This window comes from Crinia signifera, chromosome 8 (assembly GCF_055691185.1).
Source record: "Crinia signifera chromosome 8, ASM5569118v1, whole genome shotgun sequence".
Taxonomy (NCBI): Eukaryota; Metazoa; Chordata; class Amphibia; order Anura; family Myobatrachidae; genus Crinia; species Crinia signifera.
In genome coordinates, this window is record NC_139224.1 from 70,944,269 (window position 1) to 70,963,630 (window position 19,362).

Sequence of the window (19,362 nt, forward strand, 5' to 3'; positions counted from 1 at the left end):
CACTGTTTAGCTGCCAAAAGCAGTTGGAATTGGGCCGAAACAGTGTGGTAAGTCTTTAGGTGATGGCTATTGTGTCTGTTTGACCTATCCCAAATGTCTGTATTGGCAATAAAAAGATAAAGTTTTCAATTTAAATAGCTAGAGAATAAAAACAATTTGCCAGTAATGGTAAAAAACCTACAGCACCTGGTGTTCCCATGTGGTCTCCCACCCAAGTACTAACCAGGCCCAACACTGCTTAGCTTCCAAGATCAGATGGGATTAAGCATATCCAATGTGGTATGGCTGTAGGTGAGATGCTGGCACTTTTTTGCCCTCTTCTACTTCTATAAAAAGGTAAGTTAATAAAAAAGTTTCCTAACTGTATTGGCTTACTCAAAAAAATCATGTGTTGGTAATGTAAAAAGACCTACAGGACATGATATTAGCAGGTGGTCTCAAATTAAACTACTAAAGAGGCTCAACACTGTTTAGCTGCCAAAAGCAGTTGGAATTGGGCCTAAACTGTGTGGTAAGTTTTTAGGTGATGGCTTTTGTGTCTGTTTGACCTCTTCCAAATGTCTGTACTGGCAATAAAAAAAAAAGTTTCCAATTTAAATAGCTAGAGAATAAAAACAATTTGCCAGTAATGGGAAAAAACCTACAGCAAGTGGTGTGCGCATGTGGTCTCCCACCTAATTACTAACCAGGCCCAACACTGCTTAGCTTCCAAGAACAGACGAGATTGGGCGTATCCAATGTGGTATGGCTGTAGGTGAGATAACGGCACTTTTTTGCCCTCTTCTACTTCTATAACCAGGTAAGCTAATAAAAAAGTTTCATAACTATATTGGCTTACTGAAAAAAATCATGTGTTGGTAATGTAAAAAGACCTACAGGACATAATATTAGCAGGTGGTCTCAAATTAAACTACTAAAGAGGCTCAACTCTGTTTAGCTGCCAAAAGCAGTTGGAATTGGGCCGAAACAGTGTGGTAAGTCTTTAGGTGATGGCTATTGTGTCTGTTTGACCTCTCCCAAATCTCTGTATTGGCAATAAAAAGAAAAAGTTTCCAATTTAAATAGCTAGAGAATAAAAACAATTTGCCAGTAATGGGAAAAAACATACAGTACCTGGTGTTCCCATGTGGTCTCCCACCCAAATACTAACCAGGCCCATCACTGCTTAGCTTTCAAGAACAGATGAGATTGGGCGTATCCAACGTGGTATGGCTGTAGGAGAGATACAGGCACTTTTTTTGACCTCTTCTACTTCTATAACCAGGTAAGCTAATAAAAAAGGTTCCTAACTATATTGGCTTACTGAAAAAAATCATGTGTTGGTAATGTAAAAAGACCTACAGGACATAATATTAGCAGGTGGTCTCAAATTAAACTTCTAAAGAGGCTCAACACTGTTTAGCTGCCAAAAGCAGTTGGAATTGGGCGTAAACAGTGTGGTAAGACTTTAGGTGATGGCTATTGTGTCTGTTTGACCTCTCCCAAATGTCTGTATTGGCAATAAAAAGAAAAAGTTTCCAATTTAAATAGCTAGAGAATAAAAACAATTTGCCAGTAATGGGAAAAAACCTACAGCACCTGGTGTTCCCATGTGGTCTCCCACCGAAGTACTAACCAGGCCCAACACTGCTTAGCTTCCAAGATCAGACGAGATTGGGCGTATCCAATGTGGTATGGCTGTAGGTGAGATACAAGCACTTTTTTGCACTCTTCTACTTCTATAACCAGGTAAGCTAATAAGTTAAGTTTGGACTATGATTCTGATTGGAGCAAAATCATACAGACCTCTTTGGGCCTTAGTATTGTGTAGTTCAGTCCTGATAGTGTTAATAGTATATGTTATACACTTGTTCGAAGAACAGGGGAATGATAATTAGAGACAAATTATACAGAAGTTAGAAGTAAAAGGTTTGTGAAAGGATCCTACCTCATGGCAAATTCTATTGTTTAGGCCCATGATTACTAAATCAGCGTAATTATTGGGTTTGTTTCAACCCCATTTTTTGAACTCTAGATCTATGTCTTGTTTAGCTGTACAATAAACTCTAGAAGAGCTGATACAACTTCAATATAGTGGTATAGGCTATAATTTAAATTTAGCTGGAGAAACTGTAGGGATATTAGTAAGTAGAGTAAGTAAAATTTTCATGACTTTATTGAAGATTGTTGATAAAGCAATATTATCTTTTTTTGTTTTAAACATTAAATTTTTATTGAGTTTTTTTTCTGGACAGTAACAGCATATGATAAATTTAAACATTTGAACATTTATGGAAGCTGTATTGTGGAGAGGGGGGGAGGGGGTACAGAAAAAAGAGATGGGGGGGGTATGGGGAGGGTACATCAGGTATACAATGCAATATGGTCAATGTGACAATGTACTACTTAGCAATCCAAGAGTCAATTACAAGGCAGATGTACATGAGCTAGAACTGGGAGATCTGAGGGAAGATAGATGGACAGCTCCATCATGGGTGATGGAGCGGCCCACACCCTCTCTATATATGGACCACTTACTCCACTTCATATGTATAGAGTAGGCCACTGTGGGACCATTGTAGTCGGTCGTTTCAAAGATAAAGTGTTTATGCACTTTGTTTTCAACCACTAATATATTGGGGGTTTCGGGTGATTTCCACAATTGGGCTATGGTAGCTTTTGTGGCGATCAGGATATGTCCCAGGAGGTATTTGTCTCCTCCGGCCATATCGTCGGGGAGATAGTGAAATAGAGCCAGAAGAGGATCTCTTAGGACATGGGTCCTCAAACTGCGGCCCTCCAGATGTGGTGAAACTACAATTCCCAGCATGCCTTGCCACAGTTTTAACACTCCCTTATAGGAAAACTGTGGCAAGGCATGCTGGGATTTGTAGTTTCACCACATCTGGAAGGCCGCAGTTTGAGGACCCATGTCTTAGGAAATCCACTCCCAGCACCTATGAGATAAGTAGGAATACCTTGTTCCAGAGGTACTGAACTGCTGGGCAGAGCCAAAAGATATGCATGATATCTCCCACCATATCGCAGTTCCTCCAGCAGCTAGCTGATACGTCAGGCCATATTTTATGTAGGCGATCTGGGGTATAATATAATCTATGAATTCATTTATAATACATTTCTGAGTGATTAATACATCTGGAGATCTTAAAGCACGACTGGAAGATGGCTTCCCAGATCTCCTCGTTAAAAGCATTGGGGAGGTCTTTCTCCCATTTGGCCTGTGCAGGGAACCTCGCTTTCTGCGTTACACTAAGTAGGTGTTGGTACCACCTAGAGATGTTTCCTTTTGTAGCCTTGGACGTGAGGAGGAATGATAGTATTTTAGGGAGGCCAATCTGAGCTGGCGTTTTTGGCAGGTATTTCTGCATCCAATTCCGTAGCTGAAGGTATTTGTAGAAGTCATGCCTCGGAATATGGTATTTTGATTGGAGGTAGGAAAATGGGGCTATATTCTCATCTAGGAGGACATCTTGTATGGACTGCAGGCCTAATACCCGCCATGAGTGTAACTGTAAGTTCTGGATCATGAGGGCTATTGTGTGGAGGGACAGTTGCGGTTCGGGCAATACCGTGTCCCGTGTACAGGAGATTAGACTATGCCAAGCGGCCAAGGTTGCTTGAATCGCTTTACATCTCTTGACTCCCCCGATAGCCAGAGTATTGGGCATCCAGGGTAGATCCTCTAGGGAGAAAGGTAATACAGCATTTTGCTCTTTGGACACCCATGTTTTGGGAACACCCTGGGAAAACCAGTCCCTAACCTGACTAAGCACACACGCCGAGTGATATTTTTCCAGATCAGGGTATGCCACTCCCCCCCCCCCCCCCCCCCCCGCAGTTTTGGCTATGGTCAGGGTCGACCTAGCTATTCTCGGCCTAGCTCCGCCCCAGATGTACTTAGATATTAGGCGATTAAATTTGTTACACATGGTTTTAGGGAAGGAACGAGGAATGGTACGAAACAAATACATCAATTTGGGAAGTAAAACCATTTTTGCCGCCGCCACTCTGCCAACCCAAGAGATCTCATGCATCAACCAGTCTTTAGTAATCTTTTCAAACGCCTTGAATAATGGGTCAAAGTTGCAGCTCAGTAAATCACTCTCTCTAGAAAGGTTTACCCCCAAGTATTTAATTGGCTTAGATTGCCATGAATATTTGTATTTTTCTTTCAGGCGTCTAAGGACATCGCCTGAGACATTAATTGGGAGGGCCTCAGTCTTTGTCGTGTTTAGTCTGTAATAGGAGATGTCTGTATAAGAGTCTAAGACATGGTGTAAATGGGGAAGGGAAGTTTCAGGTTCTAATAAACATAGCAAAATGTCATCAGCGAAGAGGCTGATCTTGTGGGAGGTTTCACCTATCTCGGGTCCCACTATAGAGCGCATGGATCTAATACACTCCGCTAGGGGTTCGATAGCCAGAGCGAACATCAGGGGTGATAGGGGGCAGCCTTGGCGTGTTCCATTAGTAATATTGAATGAGGAGGAGCAGACATTGGCGAACACGGAGGCCGATGTTGTGGAGTATAGCGCTAGGATAGATTGTAATATTCCATCCGTAAATCCAAACCTACGCAGGGTAGCCTTCATATAGTCCCAATTAAGCCTGTCAAAGGCTTTTTCTGCATCTAGGGAAAGGATTAACAGCGGTAAGCCCTGCCGCTGACAATATTCCATTAAGTTGATGTCTACCCAGGACAAAACCGACTTGGTCTTGGTTGATGAGGTTGGGTAATAATGGCAATAGCCTGTTGGCTATCATCTTAGGAAATATTTTAATATCTGTGTTCAACAGAGCAATGGGCCGATAGTTTTGCACTGCTGTGTGCGGTTTGCCTGGTTTCGGTATGGTGACAATTCGAGCCTCCAGCATTTCCTTTGGGAAGGAGGAAGAGTGGGAGGCTTCATTAAAGACTGACAGGAGTGTTGGGGCAAGGGTAGGCTTAAAAGTTTTGAAAAAAATGGTGGGGTAGCCGTCCGGGCCTGGGGCTTTATCTAAGGGGAGTGAATCTATGGCCATCTCAACTTCACCCAGTGTCCATGGAGAGCCAAGTGCGCTGCATGTCTCCGAGTCAATAGAGGGGAGATCTAGTTTCTCTAGAAACTTGTTTATATTAGTTAAAGTTGGTTGGGGAGTGCTAGTGTCTTCTTTTAGGTTGTACAGTTGCGAATAATATTCTGCAAATGTATCTGCTATGGAGACGGGGTCAACAACTTTAACTCCTCTGGAGGTATAGATCGCATGTATGCGCTCCTTGGCTCTACAACCCCTCAGTTTGCGGGCTAATAAGCGGCCTGCTCTATTATCAAGGGTATAGTATCGCTGATTGAGCTTTTGGATGTTACGGTGGACTTCATTGAGGGTAAACGAGTTGACTGCATCTCGGGTATCGCGTAGTTGTCTGAAAAGGGATTTATTATAGGGATCTGCTTTGTGGGCCATTTCTAATGTGGCTGCTTTTCTTTCGGCCGAGGCTAGGCGTTGCTTATATTGCCGCTTCAGTCTAGCTGCCACCTGAATGGCAGAGCCTCTGACCACTGCCTTCAATGAGCACCAATGGGTGAAAATAGATGTATCTGAAGGGGAGTTGGTGTCAATGTATAGGTCTAGTGAAGCCGATATGGCCTGGCGAGCATCCGGGCGTGTGAGAAGGTGTGTACCCAATCTCCAGGAACCCGGGGCAATTATACGTTTACTGGTCTCCCAGGTTATCAAGAGTGGCGAGTGATCCGATCAGGATATTGGTAGGATATTAATTTTACTGATTGACGCAAGTGTCCCTTTATCAACCAAAGCCATATCTATCCGAGAATAAGACCGGTGTACATGGGAGTAGAAGGTGTAATCCCTTACTGAGGGGTGCTTGGATCTCCAATAATTGGCGGAACTTAGAGGAGGGGTCCTGAGGTGACGTCTGATGAAGGATGCGTGTAGGGTGTGAACGATCAATACTAGGGTCTAGGACCATGCTAAAGTCCCCGAGTATCATCAGGGCACCCCTTAAATGTTGTTGGAGGGTTCTACAAAAATTCCTACAGAACGCAATCTGTTTAGCATTCGGTGCGTAGCACGAGACCAGAGTGGTCTCAACATTATCCAAATGGCCTACTAGCATCAGGTACCTCCCCACGGGATCTTCATAGCTAGAGGACAGCTGAAACGTGCAGTTTCGGGCTATGACTATGAGTATAGCTACTCCGGCTTTTTTCGTGGGACCATTGGCCGTATAGCAATGGGGATATCTGGAGTTAGTGAAGAGGGGGGGTTATGTTTTGGAAAGTGTGTCTCCTGGACCGCAACTACCTGTGCTTTAAGCTTGTGGAAATAATTCAGGGCCACCCTTCGTTTGTGAGGGGAGTTTAACCCCTTTGCATTTATGGATACAATACTAACCATTTTGTATAGTGAAGACAGCTATCACAATGCATAATTCACTATACCTGATGTTGTAAGAGAAAAAAAATACAGAAAAGAAATGGGAAAACATGAGGGGGTAAAACAAAAAGAAAATACAGAACTAAATCGATCTCCCTTGAGATCCTTACCAGTTGCCACCTCGGGGCGGCTGTGTACATTAAGTAGGGGGGGTAGTGGCTAACCTCCCACCTTCTAGTATGTGGAATTAAACATGCATAACTCTAACGGGAAAGGAGAACTAGTCTCATATGGATTATAACTATGGGGACTTGAGTAGTCAGTAACTGGAGCGCAAAGCAAAATGCACAGATAGCGATCCCGCCACTGAGTTTTAATTGAAACGCATAGAATAGAATAGGAACTGTCTCAACTGTAGACAGGGCACTCTATTTCACCTGTCGGCAAACTCAGGCTGAGATTATAAAATACAGTAATGTGACAATTATATCAACACCATGTGCAAAGCTTACTCCCTAGCCTACCGCAGACCAGTCCTGCTGGAGTCTGCGACTGGGGGAGCTCGTAGAGCTGGGATCAGTAATGTTCCATGATTGAAGTATCCTCAAGCCTTCTTGGACACTGTTAATGGAGACATTGGAGCCGTCTCGGAACACCAACAGTTTAGTGGGGAATCCCCATCTGTAGGGGATATTTGCTTTCTGTAGGGCAACCGTAATGGGCTTCAATGATCTGCGTTTCAAGAGCGTTGCGGCAGACAGGTCCCCAAATAGTTGAATTTCACAGAGGGCTATAGCCGTGTCAGATGTTGGTCTAGCAGCTTTGAGCAATGATTCCTTTATGTGAAAATAATGCATCCGCAGCAGGACATCACGAGGAGCATTGTCTGGTGCTGCCCTGGCTTTAGGCAATCGGTGAATTCGGTCAATAAGCAGGGTTGCGGTGGAAGCCTGGGGTAATAGCCCCTTGAAGATGTCCATTGCATAGTCATGCAGACTACTATTCGACACAGATTCAGGGATGCCACGCAACTTGAGGTTATTGCGTCGCGATCTGTCTTCCAAATCTGTTACCTTATCTCGTAGTAAACGGACTTCTGCTTCAAGATCACCATGAGAGTCCAGCAAGCAATTATGCGACCCCACCACTTCCTCCATCCTAGTTTCCAGGTGGTTAGTTCGGCCACCGAGGTCGTTAATCGAGTGTTGGCAGGCTTGCAGAGTGGCCCGAAGGTCGGCAGTAACATCATCTTTAAATTGGGACAGAAGGAGCTTCATTGTGCCCACAGTAAGGGCATCACCGTCTCCCATGGAGTCCACTGGGGAGCAAGCGATAGACAAAGCGACAGGCGTCACCATGGGAGATGGGTAGTGAGAGGTCGTGGGAGTAGTGGGGGGGACCGCTTCTTTAGATCGCAAGTGTTGAGGGGATGGTTTAAAGAAGGTAATTTGTGGATTCGGTTTTGGGGTCTTGCTGCGTTTGGACGGCAAGATAAACAATCTAACAGGCTATAAGATGATTCCACCCTTACAGAATTTCACATAAGAAGGCTCCGCAGATAGAGTCGAGACTAGAACATCCCCCTAATTCTGAGAGAAGGTGGGAGGGAACATTTGTGCTATATTAGCATAGGTAAGAGTTGCAACACTCTGGGAAGGTACATACTATAGTCCCAAATGATCTCCAATTCCCTGCAGTGATTTGTACATACGGTCTGTGGCACACAGTGAGGATATGTGTAAGGCAGGAAAGGAACCATCCACAAGTGTCTGGAGCACTGCTTCTTCACCGCTAGGGTGTCTTCAGTGTTGGCACCCTCTGGGCTGTGGTATATTAAGGCACCTAGGAGTAACTACAGCAGGAGGTGGAGCTGGGAGCCACAGCAACGGAGGCAGGCCGGGGTCTGGGCAATCACTTATTACATAGGGTTAGTGTTGTGGTACCCTGCCTCAACCAATATGGCCACCGCACCCAGGACTCCCTGCCTGGAGGTTCAGTGTGGCTGCCTCTACCAATATGGCTGCCGCCCCTGTCTCCTGCTGATCTATGGAGAAAGGGGTACTTTGTGCTGTAGCTGCTGGCTCACGAGGGGGTCTATGCTGCGCCGCCGAGATGTCCCTTTTTTTTCGGGTCCAGAGGGGGCCTGAGGCAGCGTGGGAGTGCTGCTGCGGCCAATTCCAGATTCCAAGATGGCCGCCGCTGTTTCAGTGCGGGTCCTGGGCTGGCTCCTGTGCCCTTGTAATCTGCCCAGGTGAGGAGGCTGAGGGGCTAGGGAGGGCTCGGCAGTTCTGGGTGTACCGCTGAGGGGGAGGACAGCGTTCGGCCACCGTTTCCAGGGCTGCTTCTCCCGTGAGTGTGCGTGTGGAGCTCCGGCCGGGGGTGGTATAAATCTAGGTCCCGGCTTGCAGGGGTACTAGGCCACAATCTGCGGAGACCCGCAGAGAGGGTCTCCCGATTCCGTGGCTGTTCCCACACGGATGCCCCGATGGTCAGGGGGTACAATGAGGATGGGCAGGGTAGAATTGGGTCAGGGGAAGGTGTTTTGAGCAGGGTTAGAGGTTTGGGGATCAGGAGCTCTGGGAATGTGCAGCTTTCCCCTTTACCGTGCATCCCACGCCCCCCGCAATATTATCGTTTAAGTTTTAAAATTTTGCTTTACTATTTCTCAGTGTGTAAGAAAAAGGTTAAAAAGTCTTTGGAGTCCTCCAAATATAGAAGTGTGGTGAGCGCGGATTACTTTACATATGTTCTGCGGGGCTCGCTGCGCTCACCGCGCTTCACGCTCAGTGGCTCGCTGCGCTCACCGCGCTTCACGCTCAGTGGCTCGCTGTGCTCGCCACAATATATGAAATCAGCTCCACGCCGACGTGGATAGTGGAGCATTTAAAAAGTCGGAGGACGCATTCCGCCGCCCCTTGTGGGGCTAACTGCGCTCACCACCCTTCGCGGTGGCGTGGATAGTGGGGGGGGGGGGGCATAAAACTAATGTAATGGCCAAACTAATGTAATGGCATCGCACACCCTATAAAATTGCATGCGATTTTGCGGGAGGTGCGATGCGATGGAATCCCCTGGGGCACACAGGGCAGTGAATAAATTACATTAAAAAAATCGCATCTCATCGCATCACACTGCACTAAAATGGCCCATGCGAAGCGAAGCGATGCGATTTCCTTACGTAGAAGAGGTGTTACCTGTCTTGAAAAAGTTTCCCGCACACAAAGGGTTACGAAACGCGTTGACGCAATTCCTGTCTCCTGTTGAGCCTCACTGGTCGGACAAAGCTCTGTTACACCACTCTACCTAACAGACCGTCTACCTGGATGTACCCTGCAGCACCAGATTTCAACAGCGCACAAGTGATCGACTGTCCGGTTCCCGGGACGCAAGTGTGACGGCTCTCACAAACGAGCGCACCTACAAAGGCATACATCGGCTTTCTAAGCCAGCCTGCAGCCGGCGCTTTCAAACACCTTATCCCGCCTCTGTCCAGGACCGGACACCAACTCTAAGTAGGTGAGCAAAAATACCCTACTAATCGACACTGAGTTGTGGACATGCGGTCCATAAATACAAATTGCGCTATTTAAGTCCGCTCCTACATCACTGTAACTTTGCGTGTCACTTACATGCTAAAAAGGATGGACTGTTTGCACTTGATATAAAACCTCTTGTCCGGACTGCTACAAATTTACTACCAGTCATACAGACATGTTTGCAAATAATTGCTGCTAATCAAAGCACTTGAGACCGATCTAAAAGTAACAACAGGAGACATACACCTTTTATACCCTTATATATAGGGAGCAAATATCTTGATATCTAATTCTTATTATTGGCTGTCATTTTTATTATGTATATTTTTTTCTTTTTTTCCTTTTATTGATTGTATGTAATGTAAATTTCTATGCATTTTTTATTGATTATAAAATTGTTACATTTATAGCAGTGTGTCCGAACTCATTTCTCTTCAGTAGACATAATTCAGAAATTATTCTTTTCAACAGCGCATTCACATCCAATTGTACATAATCCAGTTTTTCCTTTTTTGTGTGAGTCTTGGCTTACTCACTGGATGCATGCAGCAGTTGACTAAGAAAGTTTAATATCATTCATTACTTTGAATTTAATCTGAGATTTACAGAGCGCCGGGATAATTGATGCATATCACCGTGAGTGAAGATTGATGAGAGTGTACTGAAATGTTGTTGGTCAGCCTTGGCTCAAGTGTCTAGAAAGTTTACCAGATAATTTTACTTCTTATCAAAAGGTATATCATTTGTCCATAAGCTTTGTATATTTTATGTTCAGATAGATATTTTCTCCTGCAAGAAGGCAAGGACTCTCAGTGGAGTAAGAGGTTAATGTGCAGCTGGCACATCGTGCTCAGCAGGAAAAAAGACTGACAAAAGTTTTTTAAGTGTTTAAAGAGGCTGCCTGTGTGTAAACGGTTATATACACTGTTGTATCCCAAAGAGGATTTGTCCAGGAGGAGCTGATCACAAGGCAGTAAGCCTAGAAACTGACCCCCTAAATGTTGACAGTGGTAGGGAAGTATGGAAGACTCTGAAGGGCATAAGTTCTGACCTAAGAAGAGCGGGTTTCCCTCAGAATGGCACATTAAACCCTTTACAATGGGACTGGTTTTATGAAACAAATTGGATAATTAAGAAGAATTGGCAGACTGAGGAGGAGGGGCAGATGGGGCTTACAGGCTCTGTACCCCCACCTCCATACCATGCACCAGCAATAGTACACCCACAGATAGACATTCAGAATCCACCAATACTTGTACCAAATGCAGCAACACCCTTGTACCCTACTGCAGATCTTATGGCCATAGCAGGAAGGAGGGAACAAGGGCAGCCAGGCATACAATGTGAGGTTTGCTCTGAGTGTAATTCTTTCTATAATAGTGTTTGTATAAATGTGGTAATCAATTAAACCCACAAGGGGAAACATGTGTTTTAATGACAGGAGATTGTACAAAGGCACTGTCACAATCTTATGTAGTAAAGAGATTATAGGATCATAATACTAGTCCTGTAAGAGACAAGATGTTAAAGAAATTGTCTAATGATGAATTTGGATTATACCCTGTACGCATACTTGTAATTAATAATCCAAGGTATGACGAAACTGCAGATGAGGGTGAGTTATTTTGTTTCTGTGCAGGGAAAATACTGATTGCTTTATTTTTACACTGCAATATAGATCTCACTTTGAAGTAAAACCCCACCCAAATCTAATTCTCTCTGCACATGTTACATCTGTCCCACCTGCAATGCACATGGTTTTGTCCATCTAAGAAGGATTTTGTCAGAAAGAGTGAACTAGAATAAGGCCCAATGGGAGCACAAGGCAGCAAGCCTAGGGAACTGACCCACCTAGAAGTTTTCAGTGGTAGGGAAGGAAGGAAAGCTCCGAAGGGCATAAATTCTGTCCTAAGAAGAGCGGGTTTCCCTCAGGATGGCACATTGAACCCTTTACAATGGGACAGGTTTTATGAGACAAATAAGAATTGGATAATTAAGAAGGTGCATCAAGACACTGTAAAGATGTGGCAGATAGTATCACAGGAGATAGAAGATGAAAAATATAGGAAAAATGAGGAGGAGGGGCAGATGGGGCTTTCCAGCACTATACCTCTACCTCTATACCATGTACCAGCGATAGTACACACACAGATAGAAGTTCAGAATCCACCTATACTTGTACCAAATGCAGCAGCACCCTTGTTCCCTACTGCAGATCTTATGGCCATAGCAGGAAGGGAAGAACAGGGGGAACCAGGCATTAGATGTGATGTTTGCTCGGAGTGTAATTCTGTACATAATGTGACTTGTATTACTTGTGAAAATCAGTTGAATCCCAGAGGGTAGAAATGTGTTTTGATGTCAGGAAATTGTACAAGAGCACTGTCACATTCTTATGCAGTAAAGAGATTGCAAGATCATAATAATAGTCCGTTTAGAGAAATGTTGGATAAAATAGACAGGGCTGTCAGACATAAAAGACAGGATGTTATGGAAATGATGTCTGATAATGGATTAGCATTATACCCTGTACGCACACATGTAATTAATAATCCAAGGTATAACCCAAATGCAGAGGAGGGTCCACAGAACAGGATGTATATTAACCAGCAAACGTATGCACCATGGTATCAGTCAGAAATACTCAGACTTGTAAATAAATTGCCTGATATACATAGAAGTCCATTAGCATATTACAGAAAAAAAGGAGACTGCTAATATTATTCAGAAGTGTTGTTGGCTAGATTTGGAACAAATGGTCAGAGCATCAGCTGGCTCAGGAGAATTTAATCTCATGGTCCAGATTAACCCAGTGGGAGCAGTGGGTAATATACCAGCAATAGAGAATGTACCCCTTGTTGCAGACAGGCACACTAGGGAAAGTGGAGAACAGTTTTTAGCCAGACTCAGACATAGATGTCAGGCTATCAGACAGAATGCACCAGCAGCACCAGACATTCTGCAGAAGGCTAGTACTGTCAGACAATACCATGATCAGTTAGTGACTGCACAGGAGGATGATGGGTACCCACCCAATACACCTGTGAATGAAAGGTTACTAAAGACTAACTTTGTAAATGGACTTAATAACTCATACAGAGAAAAGTTATTTGCCTGTAGACCTGAAGCAATTACCATGCACATGACTGCACTCCTACAAGTGTTAGAAGAAATTGAGGATGTAGAGAAACAAAGAAAAGACAAGCAGAGTCAGAAAGCACCCTTAGTGACTGTTCATATGGTCCAGACACCAAAAGAAAAATGGACTGACAGACCCACTGCCAAAGGAGCAGTACGGAGAAAGCAAGTTAACAGGGATGGTAATGACATGACAGGAAAATGTTTATTCTGCAAGATCGATGGTAATCAGAAGAAACATTGTAGGAAATATCAAATGCACCTGCAAGAGCAATGGAAGATGTTTGACCAACATCATGAGAGCAGAGGGCAACAACTTATGAAGGTTGTCAGCCCCTGTAACTCCCACCACCCCAGTATATCCAGTAAAAACAAAATATGAACAGAGGGGAACAGTTACTTTAACCCTACCCACTGGTCAAGAATTAGAGTGTCTTATAGATACAGGGGCAAGCAGAACAGTTTTAAACAAAATCAAAACCCAGAGGAATTAATCACACAAAAGACAATCACAGCCACTGGCCTGGGAGGACAGACAATCCCATTACAAGAAGGGAGAGCATCAATTCTTAAAATTGATAATGTGACCACACCCATACCAGTGGCCTTTCTCACTTCATCTACATGTCCAGTCAATTTATTGGGTGCTGACATACTGAACTTACTACAAGCCACTATTAGGTACACACCTCAAGGTATCAAGTTCAGCAGCACTCTTCCAGGGGAAGCTCAATCACAAATAGATGCAGCAATACAAGTGTACTTTGTATCCAAGCAAGGAAGCAAGCAGTCTATTGAACTACCAGACTGGTTAAATGAAGTACCAGACAGACTGTGGTCAGGAAAAGCTGATGTGGGGTGCTTAAAGGTACAACCTGTACATTTACAACTGAAACCTGGCACAGTGCCAGTTTCTATTAAACAGTATCCTCTGACTCCAGCTCAAGAAGCAGCCATCTCATCGCAACTGGAGGTGTACTTACAGATGAAGGTGATAGTACCCTGCAGGTCACCATTTAACACCCCTTTGTTTCCAGTGAAGAAAATGGAGAAGCCAGAGAAAGAGGAGGTCCAATATAGACTTGTGCATGATCTAAGAGAGATAAACAAGAGGTTGCAGGTCAACACCCCCTTGTTCCCAAACCCACACACTTTACTCAATCAGATACCACCAGATTCTGAATGGTTTGCGGTCATAGACTTGGCTAATGCTTTTTTTTTCTATACCCATTACCAAACCATCACAGAAGCTGCTGGCCTTTACACATAAAGGAAAACAGTATTGCTGGACCAGATTACCTCAAGGGGGCGCCACATCTCCTAGTGACTTCTCTGAAGCAATGTCAACCATACTCCAAGCATGGAGGCCTGAGAATCCAGATGACACCCAGATAATCCAGTATGTGGATGACCTATTGATTGCCACTTCTAGTATCCAAGGGTACAAGACACCTCATAGAAGACAGGAAGAAGCTCATCCTATAAGCCAAAGTCCCATACTCTGTGAAGCAAGTAAGATCCTTTTTGGGTCTAGTGGGCTACTGCAGAGAATGGATACCATTGGCATCAGTCTACATGCAGATTCTCTATGACAGTACCAAGAATGAAGACCCAAAACCCAGCACTGAGGAAATGGAGACTGCAGTACTGCGGTGGGGATAGCTAGATACTATGGGACCCATAGTGCGAATAGTAGGATTGGGGTCAAGAATCAATTTGGGGGAGGAGGAGGGGGGGAGGACATAGTTACAGGCAATGTCCGGGGTACTAATAAGGGTAATATTGTGGGTAATTCAAAGGGTGATCTAGGAATATGTAATATGTTATGTAATAACAGTAATCTTACCTCATTACAGCTCTTAGGTACAGATGACCTTAGGGTATGGGAAGGAGTTAACGACATAGGAAGAAGTTTCAAAACTGTAAATAGGTCGGACAGTGAGAATGGTGGGGTGGCCTGTAGAGAGTCTACTAAGAGGGAGGTGGGTATGAGGAAGTTAGGAAAGAATACAAATAAGTCCAGAGGAGAAATCCAACACAATGTTAGGGACACAAATAAAAATAAACATAAATTAAAATGCCTACTGGCTAATGCAAGAAGCTTAGCAGGAAAAATCGGGGAACTGGAAACTGTGGTCACTAGGGACGATTATGACATTATTGGTATTACAGAAACATGGTGTAACGAGTCGCACAATTGGGCATTATGCATGGAGGGATATACACTCTACAGAAAAGACAGGGAAAATAGAAAGGGTGGGGGGGGGGTGTGTGCCTATATGTAAAAAATAACTTAACATCATGTGAGAAAGAAATGAGCACAGGCACAGAGGAAGACGTGTAGGAGGCCGTGTGGGCAGAGATAACCGACAACAGCAAAAAAATGAATAACAGAATTTTAATATGGGTATGCTATAGACCACCGAACATAAACGAAGGGGATGAGTCTCTTCTTTTAAACCAAATCAAACAATCATCAGATCAGGGTCAGGTATTAATTATGGGTGATTTTAATTTACCTGATATTGATTGGAAAAATGAAACCTGTAAAACAGCAAGAAGCAGTGGGTTCCTAAGCTTACTGAAAGACCAGTTTATCACACAAACGGTAGAAGCTCCAACTCATAATAAGGCATTATTGGATTTGATTTTAACAAATAATATAGATTTAGTTTCAAACACAAAAGTAATTGAACACCTAGGGAACAGTGACCACAATATGGTTTCACTGGAAATCAACTTTAGTAAATTACATCACAAAGTATCAACAAAAGTACTAAACTTCAGAAAAGCTAACTTCGAATTATTCAGAGAAGCCCTAAAAAGAATTGTGTGGGAAACAGTTTTTTGAGGGGATAAATGCTGAGGAAATGTGGGATACTCTAAAAAATATACTCAAATCATTAACTATTAAATACATTCCTAAAGTAACTAAGGGTAAATTCAATTAAAAAAAGCCACCATGGTTGGACAAAAAAAGTTAGGTCAGCAATCAACAATAAAACAAGAGCATTTAAATTATATAAAAAATAACTTAAATGAGGAGGCGTTCACCAAATACAAAGAATCAAACAAAATTTGCAAAGAGGCAATCAAAGTAGCTAAAAGGGATTATGAAGAGTGCATAGCCACTGAAAGTAAAACTAACCCCAAGAAGTTTTTCAAATACATAAATAGTAAACGTATAATTAAGGACAACATAGGCCCACTAACCGATATCAATGGAAAAAGTTTTACGGAGGACAAGGGAAAAGCAGAACTGTTAAATGAGTTCTTCTCATCAGTGTTTACTAAGGGAGAGCAGACTGTGGAACGCACACATACCACAAATGGGACAAACAAGCCGGACCTCAATATTGAATTCTCTACTAAGAAAATAATATTGAGGCTCAGCAAAATCAAAACAAATAAATCACCTGGGCCAGATGGGATTCATCCTAGGGTACTAATGGAATTAAGGGAGGAATTAGCTTCCCCTCTACATTATATCTTTGATAATTCACTATCATCAGGAAAGGAACCAAAAGACTGGAGAATAGCAGAGGTAGTGCCATTATTCAAAAAAAGAAAAAAGGAGGATCCCGCTAATTACAGACCTGTTAGTTTAACATCAATAGTGGGTAAACTATTTGAAGGATTTTTATGAGATGGTATCCAGGAATATTTAGACCTTCATAGTTTACTCAGTAATAACCAGCATGGGTTCGTGAAATAACGTTCATGCCAAACTAATCTACTTGGTTTCTATGAAGAGGTTAGCAAAAACCTTGATAATAGAAACGCTGTAGATGTGATTTTCCTAGAATTTGCTAAAGCCTTCGACACAGTACCACACAAGAGGTTGATAAATAAAATGGAGGACATGGGATTAGGGGCAAATATCTGTAGATGGGTAGGGAACTGGCTGTGTAATAGAGAACAAAGAGTGGTCGTGAACAGTGCCGTATCCAATATGATACCAGTACTAAATGGAGTGCCACAGGGTTCTAGGGCCCATTTTATTTAACATTTTTATGAATGATATTGGGATGGGGTTACTCAGCAATGCGGATGATACAAAAGTGAGCAGAGTTATTAAATCATCAGAAGATGTCACCACGCTTCAAAATGATCTTGACAATCTAGATGAGTGGGCAAAAAAGTGGAAGATGAGGTTCAATGTGAACAAATGCAAGGTCATGCACCTTGGTAGACATAACCAGTGTGCTAGTTATAACCTAAGTGGGGATGAATTGGGTAAATCAGTACTCGAAAAGGATCTAGGAGTCCAAATAGACAACAAACTGTGGTGTAGTGCTCAATGTAATATAGCAACAAAAAAGGCCAACAAAATTCTCGCATGTATTAAAAGGGGCATGGAAACTAGGGACTCAAAAGTAATTATGCCTCTGTAGAAATCATTGGTTAGACCGCACCTCGAATACGCAGTGCAGTTCTGGGCCCCGCACTATAAAAAGGACATCATAGAATTAGAAAAAATCCAAAGAAGAGCAACAAAGCTTATTAGGGGAATGGAGAATTTAAACTATGAGGAAAGATTAAACAATTTGGGACTATTTACACTAGAGAAAAGACGGGGGGATATGCTCAACATGTATAAATATATTAGGGGCCAATATAAGGAACTGTCAAACACCCTTTTTTCTACAAGAAAGGAATCTAGGACGCGAGGGCACGAGTTTAGATTAGAAGAAAAAAGATTTTGTTCATCTATAAGAAAAAATGTCTTTACAGTCAGAGCAGTCAAACTTTGGAACTCTCTTCCTGGAGAAGTGGTGTCGGCAGACACTATAAATATGTTTAAAATAAGGTTGGATAAACATTTATTGGTTAAAAACATCCAATGGTATGATTAAGTAACAAAATCTGTCTTTAAATATCATAACATACTATACCACAAGGGATAAGCTACTATAAACATAGGTTGAACTAGATAGACGCAAGTCTTTATTCAGCCTCACCTACTATGTAACTACTACTATGTAACTATGTAACTATCTGAAGCAAGCTATAGCTTCCTCACCTGCTCTGGGCCTACCTGATTATTCCAAGCCATTCACTCTGTATTGCCATGAAGAAAAAGGACATGCATTGGGAGTACTAACCCAGCTTCACGGAACCAAGCAGAGACCAGTGGCATATCATTCAAGCAAGGTAGACAACATCATTCAAGGAGCACCCACATAAGGGCAGTGGCTTGCAGCAGCAGTGCTCAAGGACAAGTGTGCAGATATTGTGCTTAATCATCAATTCACTATTCAAGTTCCACATGCAGTGACTGAAATTCTGCAACAAGCCAGCACAAAACACCTGTCAGCAGCAAGACTTACCAAGTATGAAGTAGCTCTGCTGAGTGCAACAAATGTCACCATTAAGAGATGTACCACACTGAATCCAGCCACTCTACTCCTGGCTATGATTGATGAATCTGAAGATTCAAAAGGAGGGAATATTAGGAATGGAGTGCATCATCTGGATGAAGGTACAGACACAGAAAATGCGGAAGCAGCAGCTGATGAAGAAGAGACATTGGATGCACATTCAAATTTTTCTTTTCATCATGATTGTATGGCTCTTATGGAACAGGAAACCCAGCCTCTGCCCAATGTCACTGATACAGCTTTGCCTAATGCCCAGCAAGAACTCTATGTTGATGGGTTGATATGCGGTCACCACACAGACAGAGGTTGTGGAAGCAGAAGCCCTACCAGCAAACCTATCAGCACAGGCAGCTGAACTTGTGGCACTTACAAAAGCATTGATTTATGCTGAAGGAACCACAGCCAAAATATACACAGACTCTAGATATGCTTGTGGAGTGGCTTTGGACTATGGACAGATTTGGAAAAACAGAGATTTCAAGACTGCATCAGGAAAACAAATCCAACATGCAGAACTAATTAGGAGCCTGTTTAGGGCCCTGGAAGGCCCAATTAAAGTGGTGGTTATCAAAATCCAGGCCCACACCAAGAACCAGACTCCAGAAACGAAAGGAAAGGATTTGGCAGACAAAGCAGCAAAGAAAGCAACAAAAGAAGTAATAAAGACCATTGCATTATATATGCAATGGTCTTTATTACTTCTTTTGCTGCTTTCTTTGCTGTTTTGTCTGCCAAATCATCTCCTTTCGTTTCTGGAGTCTGGTTCTTGGTGTGGGCCTGGATTTTGATAACCACCACTGTAATTGGGCCTCATGAGCGCAGACTCATGAGAAGTCAGAAGTAGAGATGCCAGATCTACAAACATTGAAGAAATTTCAAGATCAAGCTGGAATGGAAGAAAAAGCTTATTGGGAAAAGAAATGAGCATC

General features: G+C 43.1%; 2 non-coding genes and 3 pseudogenes across 3 annotated transcripts in view; all 5 read right to left on the minus strand.

The window, feature by feature from the left end:
* The window catches only part of LOC146027235 (protein shisa-9B pseudogene), a 604,201-nt pseudogene that overhangs the window by 553,889 nt on the left and 30,950 nt on the right, over positions 1-19,362 (minus strand). The window lies entirely within an intron of this gene.
* On the minus strand, positions 175-293 carry LOC146031748 (5S ribosomal RNA). The gene has a single exon (XR_014457205.1). It is a non-coding gene; the product is annotated as a 5S ribosomal RNA (ribosomal RNA).
* LOC146029567 (5S ribosomal RNA) lies at positions 638-756 on the minus strand (annotated as a pseudogene).
* LOC146028867 (5S ribosomal RNA) lies at positions 1,102-1,220 on the minus strand (annotated as a pseudogene).
* LOC146030561 (5S ribosomal RNA) lies at positions 1,567-1,685 on the minus strand. Its single transcript, XR_014456052.1, has one exon. It is a non-coding gene; the product is annotated as a 5S ribosomal RNA (ribosomal RNA).